The following is a 9595-nucleotide window of genomic DNA, read 5'->3' as shown; positions in this document are numbered from 1 at the left end:
TGGATTCGCCATGACGTTGTTTTTGTTTGGTGCTCCGTTTCCAGGCTGCTCTGCCATATCGTCTTTATCTGGTTGTTGTTATTGGTGGCTGTCTCTTAATTGTCGTCGGAACATCCTCTCAATCTCTGGGTCGTAATTCGCTAGAGATTGAGAGCTGCAAAGAAAGCAGAAAAATTACCTTTAGCACACTGATTTGCCGAAGTCTTCGGCAACGGCGCCAAAAACTTGATGCATTATTTTATGTGATGAAATTATGGAATGAGATGCGGTGATGGAAATGCGTTGAGCAACAAGTTTTCTCAGTAGAATCCAAGTATAAACCCCACTGAGTTTCCTGGTAAGTCCAGGGTCAAATTCTGGGACTAGGGAAAACAATATGCGGTGATAATTTGTAGGAAGACTTTCCGGTATCCAAATAATCAAATAGTTGTTTGGGTTGATGTTTGTGGTATAAAATAAATGTATGCGGCAGATTTGAGAAAATATCGATTATGCGGTAGATACATTGAGTATGTGGAGGAATGGGTTGAGAAGGTCTTTAGCTAACATTTCCCGGGAATGCATCAAACTATGCAATCATGCTATACTCATGCGACAGCAAGTCATTTTCCAATGCAAATGCGGTGCTCCTTATTCTAGGACGCATATGTTGAATGTAATAATGTCCATAGAGCTTATTTCTAAGTCTCTACTATTTTCCTATGCGATGATGCAAGATGCACACAAAGACAAGGTGACCGCACACAATCATATCCTATATCTAGGATGCATGCGATGCGTTAATAGCAAACAGTGCTTATTCCTAAGCTTCTATCTTTTAGTTATGCGTTCTAATCTGACTCTCCCGAACCTAGATTCTAACCTGACTTTTCCAAGCCTAGATCCTGTCCTTAGACTACCCTCTCGAGTATCTCTAATGGACGAATGATGCATACATAATACAAGATAATCGCATAAAGTGAAAATCCCCAGTTATGCTAGCTAAGTGCTTCTAACCCATTCGATAGATTTAGCTACTCATGCATAATAAACAAAAAGTGAACAGATATAAAGAAGTAAATTTCATTTCTATAGATGAGTTTAAGTACAAAATGACAATGGAAGATAAGGATAAAGAGCCTGGTAGCAATCCATTGCTTCCCAAGGCTTTTACACTATCAACTCTATTATGTTCAAAAGATAATCCTGCTTCCACAGGAGCTTGCCCTCTCTCTGATCTCGACGCTTCTGACACTCTCCCAAGTTCACTGGATCGATCTATCGGCACAATCTCGCTTCCACCTTAAATAAAAGAAAATCTAAGGACAAGGCTACTTCTAACTATGGAGAAAATTCTCTAACTATCCAAACTATTCGAACTGTCTGAACTCCTTTTCTGAAGGTTGCCTTCGGTATTTATAGAGCTTTGGGGTGAAAGGCGTCTTCTCTCTTATGATTGCACTGATGGGATGACTTTAATTCTCTGTCTGATGCGCCGAATATTTGTCACCGAAAAGCTGAGTGTACTTGCTATCGTTAATGGCTTATCAACTTAATTCGGACTCAACCTTCATCATCTTTCTATCCCATCGTAATTAATTATGCTTTTCACCTAGATGTGCTTAGCAAGTTGCACCGACTCTATGTGGCAATCCTTCTTGAGCAGATGTTATTGAGCACAAATCACCGCAAAGCCTTGCGGTAATGCTGCGCTCGACCGGCTTTCTTGTGATCGCATTTTATGCTTTGCGTCAACGCATATTCTGCACAAAGATACAAAATTTAACTGTTTCTATGCGATGAACGCATGCAACTGCAATGTTATAAACTTAATGCTTTTTGGACGCAATCTTATATATTTTAACAATGCAAACCTTCATTGTTTAATAACTGAGCACTGTAATAACATGCATTTCTTCCCGTTATCACACCCCCAAATTTAAACAATGCTTGTCCTTAAGCATAGGCTAAAGATTTCCTTTAGAAAGTCGACCACAATCTATTTTCCTAGATTTCTCAAGGATACGCCATTCAAATCCTATACACCAAAATTTCCTTAATTCTTATTCAAGTCTCTTCTTAAAATATTTCTAAGACCTAGTGATCGCAAGTTTAACCTTAAAAAAGGGCTTTACTAGATTCCTGGACATCGCATGATTTATTTAAAAAAAAATATTTTTTTTCACTGGGGTGTTAAATGATTTTTTTTTTTATCCTTGCATATATATATATATTTTACTGGGGTGTTAAAATGATTTTTTTTTTCACTGGGGTGTCAACATCCTCCATTTCCTTCTTGCAAGAAAATGGATCCTTAACATCTCTGTCAGCTACCATAGTTAGGATTTCTATTAAACCCATGTAACGGACAGGTGGGTTTACTACCCTCCCATTGCATCGAAGCTCTCTCACACTTGAGATGGATTTGACCTACTAGATGATCCAACTTCAACAACTCTTGTTGAAATTTTGGGCTTTTCAACAACTCTTTGAAGGTTCAATAGTTTCTTTGGAAAATTCATTCAACACAACTTTGCTGCGAGGCTTGTGCTTCTATATGTGGTCTTTTTCAAGAAAAGTAGCGTTTGTCGGTACAAACACTTTGTTTTCTTTAGGGTCGAAGAAGAAACCACCTCATTCCTTTGAGGCAGCCTATAAATAGGCACAATTTTGAATGAGATTCCAGTTTCTTAGGATTTTCCTCAAGCACATGTGCTGGAAAACCCTAGATTCTAAAATGACGTAAACTAGCTTTACGACCATTCCATAACTCTAAAGATGTTCTGGTAACATTCTTGGATGGAACACAGTTATGTTGCAGTCTCTACTTCATAACCAAAAAACGAGTCAGGTAAGAAAGCATAACTCATCATAGACCGAACCATGTCTAACAGAGTTCGATTTCTCCTTTCTGCTACACCATTCTGCTGAGGTGTACTAGGTGCTGAGAATTGGGGTACAATTCCATGTTCTATCAAATAGTTTTGGAATGTTATGTCCATAAACTCTCCAACTCGACCAGATCATGTCTTAATTGTCCTATTTAATGCATTTTCAACTTCAGCCTTGAATTCTTTGAGCTTTTCAAAAGATTCAAACTTGTGTTGCATTAAATAAACATACCCATATCTTGAACAATCATTAATAAAGGTGATGAAATATTCAAAACCTCCCCTTTGTTTGACATTCATCGAACCACAGAGGTCTCAATGTACTGACTCTAGAGTTTCTTTGGCCCTGTGACCTTTTCCAACAAAAGGTTTTTTAGTCATTTTGCTTTCAAGGCATGACTCATACATAGGTAAAGAATTTTCTTCTAACTTTCTTAGAAGTCCATTCTTCACCAATCTCTCAATCCTATTGAGATTGACGTGTCCTAATCTTAGGTGCTAAAGTTGAGCATTTTCTTTAAGAGAAATTTTAAGTCTTTTATATTGATTTACTGTAGTTTTAAATATTGCAGTGTTATGGAGTGCCTTAGTTGCTAATGATCATAGCACATAAAGGTTGTTTTCCAATTTTGCAGAACAAATATCAACACCATTTTTTGAAATAATCACTTTATTTACATGGAAGTTGATATAATAAGATTATTCAAGTAAAAACTTTACAAAAATTAGGTTCCTTTTTAAAACAGGAGCTATATACACATTTTCTAGTAAAATGAATTTATTTTGTAAAGTTACTTGGAGACCTTCCATTGCCACAGTCGAAACGATGTGCACAGTTCCAACCCGCATCATTATCTCACCAGCTTCTAATTGTCGCTAGGAACTAATTCCCTGAAATGAAGAACAAACATGGTTAGTGGCGTCAGAATCTATAGTCCAGGCAGAATCATCATTCTCTACTAAACAGGTTTTCAAAACAAGTAAATCATATTTACCTTGCTCGACCTTTTTCTTTTCTACCAAGTACTTGGGACAATTCCACTTCCAATGTCCCTTTTTTTGCAATGGAAACATATTCCCTTTGCAACTTTGGCTTTCTTACCCTTTTGTGCAGCAACTAATGGGTTAGCTTTCCCCTTTCCACCTTTATTCTTCTTCCACTTTTTGGTGTCGGAGGAAGAAGGTACAGACTTTGTCTCAGAGGTCGAACCTCTGTGTGCATCTTAGAGGATGAAGCAAATTTGCCTCGCCCTTTTGTTCCTTATTTTTTATCAGGACTGGAAGGTTGTACTCGTTGAACAAGATGGTTAGTTGTTAGTCAATTCCTGTTTCAAATGCATTGCTACGAAGTGTGGAACTTTAGGTAAAGATTTCCAAAATAAGCTAACCTGGCTGACTTCATCGATGGATTGTATTATCTCCACCATGTTGAGAGTCGACCTTATATGTAGAGAAATGATGTTCTTAAAACAATGCTTCTTCTTGCATACGAGCATTGAAGATGTGTTTTGAGTAGTGTCAATGTCTGATGCTGTGTGGACCATTGTCCGAATTTTGCGTTGAGGCTCATGATCTCGTGGGGCTTTAGTTCTTTGGCCAAGATTTCGGTAAGACTCGCCAAGATATATGCTCGGGCCTTTTCGTTTGCCCGTGTCCAATGCTCGTATGCTTCTCAAACATTTTAAGTAGCATTAAGAGTTGGAATGAAAGGATAATCCTCCCTAAGGACAAAATGAAAGTCATCGATGATAAGTATTGTGTTGATCGTGTTTTTCCATGAAGTGTAATTTTTGCCTGTTAGTTTGTTAGCGGCGAGTAGATTTAAGGTAGTGGAAGTCATATTCATAAAAGATTGTTGAAACCATACAAATTATTTATTATTAGTCTATTTGCATTAAACCAACAAGACAACCAATCAGTTTTAGCAAAATAATCTAATGTACCCTAAGTGACATCTATTTTGCAATGATGTTTTAGTGAGGCAGGAAAAAAGTCGCCGTAGGGTGATCAAGTGCCCTTTCACTGAAAATGAGACATTCTCAACTAATAGACAAAACAACTCCTTATTCATGTAACTATGAGTCACCATTGTTCGGTCCAGAATTTGTTAAACTCACTTAACAATTCTTATAAGTGTAACCCCTTTTTTTTAGGTCCTAAAGTTCCACCTTAATGAGCCAACCATAGGGAAAAACTGAATGGGACATAAAACTAAAGCAACCCTATCCATTTTTGGAGGTTGAATAAAGCGTCATGCAAAAATGTCATCCTTTAAGGGGCACCACGGTGCCACAAGGCCATGCATGAAACTTTACTTCAAACTAATGAGAGAGACCGAAGGATGTGTTGTCACACGTCTCGCTCCTACTTACTATAAACACTCTTTTCACTCACCTTGATATTGATCGATACAAATGCCACCTATAGGGAGACAGCCATGGTGCCTCGAGGCCGAGTATAGATCTCACAGTGTGAACTTTAAGGAGAAACATGAAGAGGATGAATGAAGTATCACATACTTATTTTCCTCCCACTGAGCGTTTTATCTAGGGTTAATTAACTTAGAAAAATCCAGCTATTGATTTTAACTAAGTGATTGTTTAATTTGCCCAAAAATTATTGGTTTTTATGTCCTAAAACTCGTGGTTTGTAAAAAATAAACTTATTATGTTATCAATAAAGATGTTATGGAGGTTTTATTCAATAAAATTGTTATTGGATGTATGAATTGCTCATTTCATTTTAAAAGAAGAATAAATCCAATAAATTAAAGATCCATGGCTATTATATGAATACTTGAACTTTTTGTGGAGATATAAGAGTGGATCAAGTTCAATAAATAGCCAAAATGGTTCGGCCCACTCTATAGTTGTTAAAATTTTTTGTAGAGTGCCACAAATAAAATGATCTTGATTCGTTCATGTATTGACATGAGGAGCAAGGGGCATCCTATACAATGAGTTTGCCTAAGATCAAACCAAGAAATAAGTCACTCTTACTTTATAACGTTGTTTATCGTTTAAGACTGACTATTTCAAAGCGAAGACCTAGGTAACCTTACATTAATCCTGAGCTAACTATGAACTCCTGTTTATTCAGGATATCCTTAGATTTACATGGGTGAGGGTTGGCTCAACGGCGCCGAATCAATAAGCCTCCCATTCAGAGGTAAGATTGGGTAGATAGCTTGGGNTTACATGGGTGAGGGTTGGCTCAACGGCGCCGAATCAATAAGCCTCCCATTCAGAGGTAAGATTGGGTAGATAGCTTGGGACATAGGGTGCAAGACGTAATTCACTCCTACTCGCTTTTTGGGATAGTAGAGAGGTTGTTCCCTTAAGTGTTGACTACGGATCTTGAACAAGGGGCCCCTATTTCGACATAAACTATACAATGATGCACGCAAGGTTCAAGTCCATGCCCCCGTTACCAGTTCCCCGACAACGGCGCCATAAACTTGACAAACGCAAACTTGAGTCTTATGTCACACAACGTATGGATGCATATGATGCAAGTTCATGTGATACTACTTCTAGATATGCGTTAATTAACAATGTTCTTGTAGTATGCTGTGCGTTGTCACAAGTTTCCTTGCGTTGAAACGAAGTATAATTTCACCGCAAGTTTCTCGATGTGATCCGAGATCGAACACAGGGACTGTTTTAGGTTATTGCGTTATGCTTGTGATACATGCGACCAGGGTTTTCAATTAATAAAAGTTGTTGTGTACAAGAATATAAACATGCGATAAAGTAAAGTAAAGCGATAAAGATGTGATAATAAAATAAATTACGTTAAAGTAAATTGTGTTAAAGTAAATCTAATCTAAGATTATACAAAATACAGGTTTCATGATATAAGATACTGAGGTCAAGGCTGACTGTGAAGATACACAAAAATCGTGTTATGTGGTGGCAAGTCTTATTTGTGAAACAGAAAGAGAAAAGATAATTAGTACAAACATCGCAAGTTCCTTAATTGCATTAGAGGCATAAATACGGTTCTGCTTTTCCCTTGACGTACAGCTCTCGGTGATCGACTGTGCTCCACATCTCTGTAGCGAAACAGGGACAAACATGATGAACACAAGGTTGCTTCCATCTCTAGAAGTACTTCTTGCTTTAGTTAACGTATTCTTCTAACCTTCTCTCGACAGATCAGAATGGCATCTTCACTTTTGCTCTCGTAGGTGAAGATGTCGTCTAGCATGCTTTAGATAAACGCATTTATCTCTTTATCATAGATTAAGTTACTTGTTTAATTCATATTAATTACCAAGGGATTAAGAAGACTTTATGAAGAAAGCGATAAACGGAGGAACGAAAATAGACAGAGAAAGAGATATGAAATCGATTGAGACATTCAATATTTCTATTTAGCGTCTGATACATGATTTGTGAATGAAGAGATTAAGAAGATGAAATACAGTGATAAATAGAGTTAGAAACAAATACAAATGAGAGCCAACGTCTTATCGCCGATCTGGATGGAGATTTGCTTGCCTGTGTGGATGGATCGTGCAAAAGCATGAGCTTCCCTTTCAATCTTGCTCAACCGGTAATAGGGATCTGAGTATAGAGCTTCGCGGCGTGGATCTGGCAGAATAACACTGAGACTCACCTCTCGGCCTTGTCTCTTTTCTTCTCGGATTTCTTCCGATCAGTACTCAACTCAGCCCCTCTCTCGGTAATTTAGCAGCAATTAGCCCTCGTATCAATTATACCCGTATCACGTATATCTTTCTCTTAATTCTATGGGGGTATTTATAGGTGAAAAGCTTTGACTCTTGGCTTGTGGACCCCACTTTTTGTTATGGACATTCCGAAGATGGAGGAATAAATATTCTTTCTGTTATGCAATCAGACTGTCAAATCTACACAACGGTTAGTTGTACACGTGTTGCAATCCTCTGCCTTTGCATTGCTCAGCTGCATCTTTCGATCGGTTGCTCGCATGCGATGTTGTTTTTATTACCGCATGCGGTTGAAATTTAGCTCTGGATCGATTGCTGCATTGTGCTGTCATTGCGTTAATCGTCTCTTCATTGTTGATTGATGGGCACAATGTGACAGAGATGCGTTATTCAGTTTCTCGTTGAGCATTGATCTCAAGCGGTGACTTGGTTTCTGCAAAACAAAGTACAAATATGTTCTTCTACCATCTTGACGATGTCAGTGGGTATAATTGTGATAATTTATATTTATTGTATTTCTGAGCTAATTTTCATACAATCGATGCATATTCCTTCTCTTTTGGCCGCAATATCTAGATAAGGTAGCATAAATAACTTGTATTTCTACAAGTTATCAGTCCTACCCTCTCATTGGCCTGAGAGGGACTCGGTTTAGTGATTGGATCACAAACCAATTATTCATTAGAGAAACAGTGGGACTTAAACAGTAAGATGTAATTTCGAGGGTAAAACAGCTTTTGACCCAACTGTTATTACGAACAACTTGTGAAGGGTTGACTTACTAATCATGGTTATATCGAGTGGATATAATATATCTACAGTGAGAGGAGTGCAACTACTGAGCTTTAGTAGAGTGACCCGGTAGTTAACGAATGGTGGTTAATTAGGTTAAAGAGTTTAGCTGGTTAATCTCAGATCGTTGGAACCGATGATATGTAGGTCCATGAGGTCCCCTTACTAGCTCATATCGAACTAAACCTTAGAACAGTATGACGAACGAATTTGAAGTGTTCGAATTCGATTTTTGGAGCAAAGCGTTAAATATATACGATACNGACCCCACTTTTTGTTATGGACATTCCGAAGATGGAGGAATAAATATTCTTTCTGTTATGCAATCAGACCGTCAAATCTGCACAACGGTTAGTTGGACACGTGTCGCAATCCTCCGCCTTTGCATTGCTCAGCTGTATCTTTCGATCGGTTGCTCGCATGCGGTGTTGTTTTTATTACCGCATACGGTTCAAATTCAACTCTGGATCGACTGTTGCATTGCGTTAATCAACTCTTCATTGTTGATTGACGGGCGCAATGTGACAGAGATGCATTATTCAGTTTCTCGTTGAGCCTTGATCGCAAGCGGTGACTTGGTTTCCTGCAAAACAGAGTAAAAATATCTTCTTCTACTATCTTGACGATGTCAATGGGTGTAATTGCGATAATTTATATTTATTGTATTTCTGAGCTAATTTTCATACAATCGATGCATATTCCTTCTCTTTTGGCCGCAATATCTAGACAAGGTAGCATAAATAACTTGTATTTCTACAAGTTATAACACCCCCAAATTTAGATATATGCTTGTCCTCAAGCATATCTTCTACTAAGGCAATAAAACTAAACTCCTCTCCTATATTTTTGCGTCGATTGGCTGCTCCGAATGTTACACTTATTCACATTTCTTAACAGCGCAATTTCTTTCTATCCTTGCTAATTCTTAACAAAGCCCTACTTTATTCTTCTATATAACAAAATTTTTCTCAAAGATGCTTTTCTAGTTTTGAAAATAGAATGTTTATCTTTTCTTTGTCAAAACAACTTGATATGTTTATATGCATTGGTCAAACTTTGCGTTATTTAATAGAGATTGTTGGTCATGGTTACACTTTTCGTTTTGGTTTGTTCCCATGGGTGTCATGCGAACATCTAACTACGGTTGTGTGCCAATTTCAACTTTAACTCACAGTATTCAGAGCAGTTGTCTCTTGCATTCTTTTATTTTCTCTTTTATTGCGTTGTTCTTGGAAACCCA

Source organism: Benincasa hispida, chromosome 1 (genome assembly GCF_009727055.1).
Source record: "Benincasa hispida cultivar B227 chromosome 1, ASM972705v1, whole genome shotgun sequence".
NCBI classification, from domain to species: Eukaryota; Viridiplantae; Streptophyta; class Magnoliopsida; order Cucurbitales; family Cucurbitaceae; genus Benincasa; species Benincasa hispida.
Note: the sequence above shows the minus strand (reverse complement) of the source record.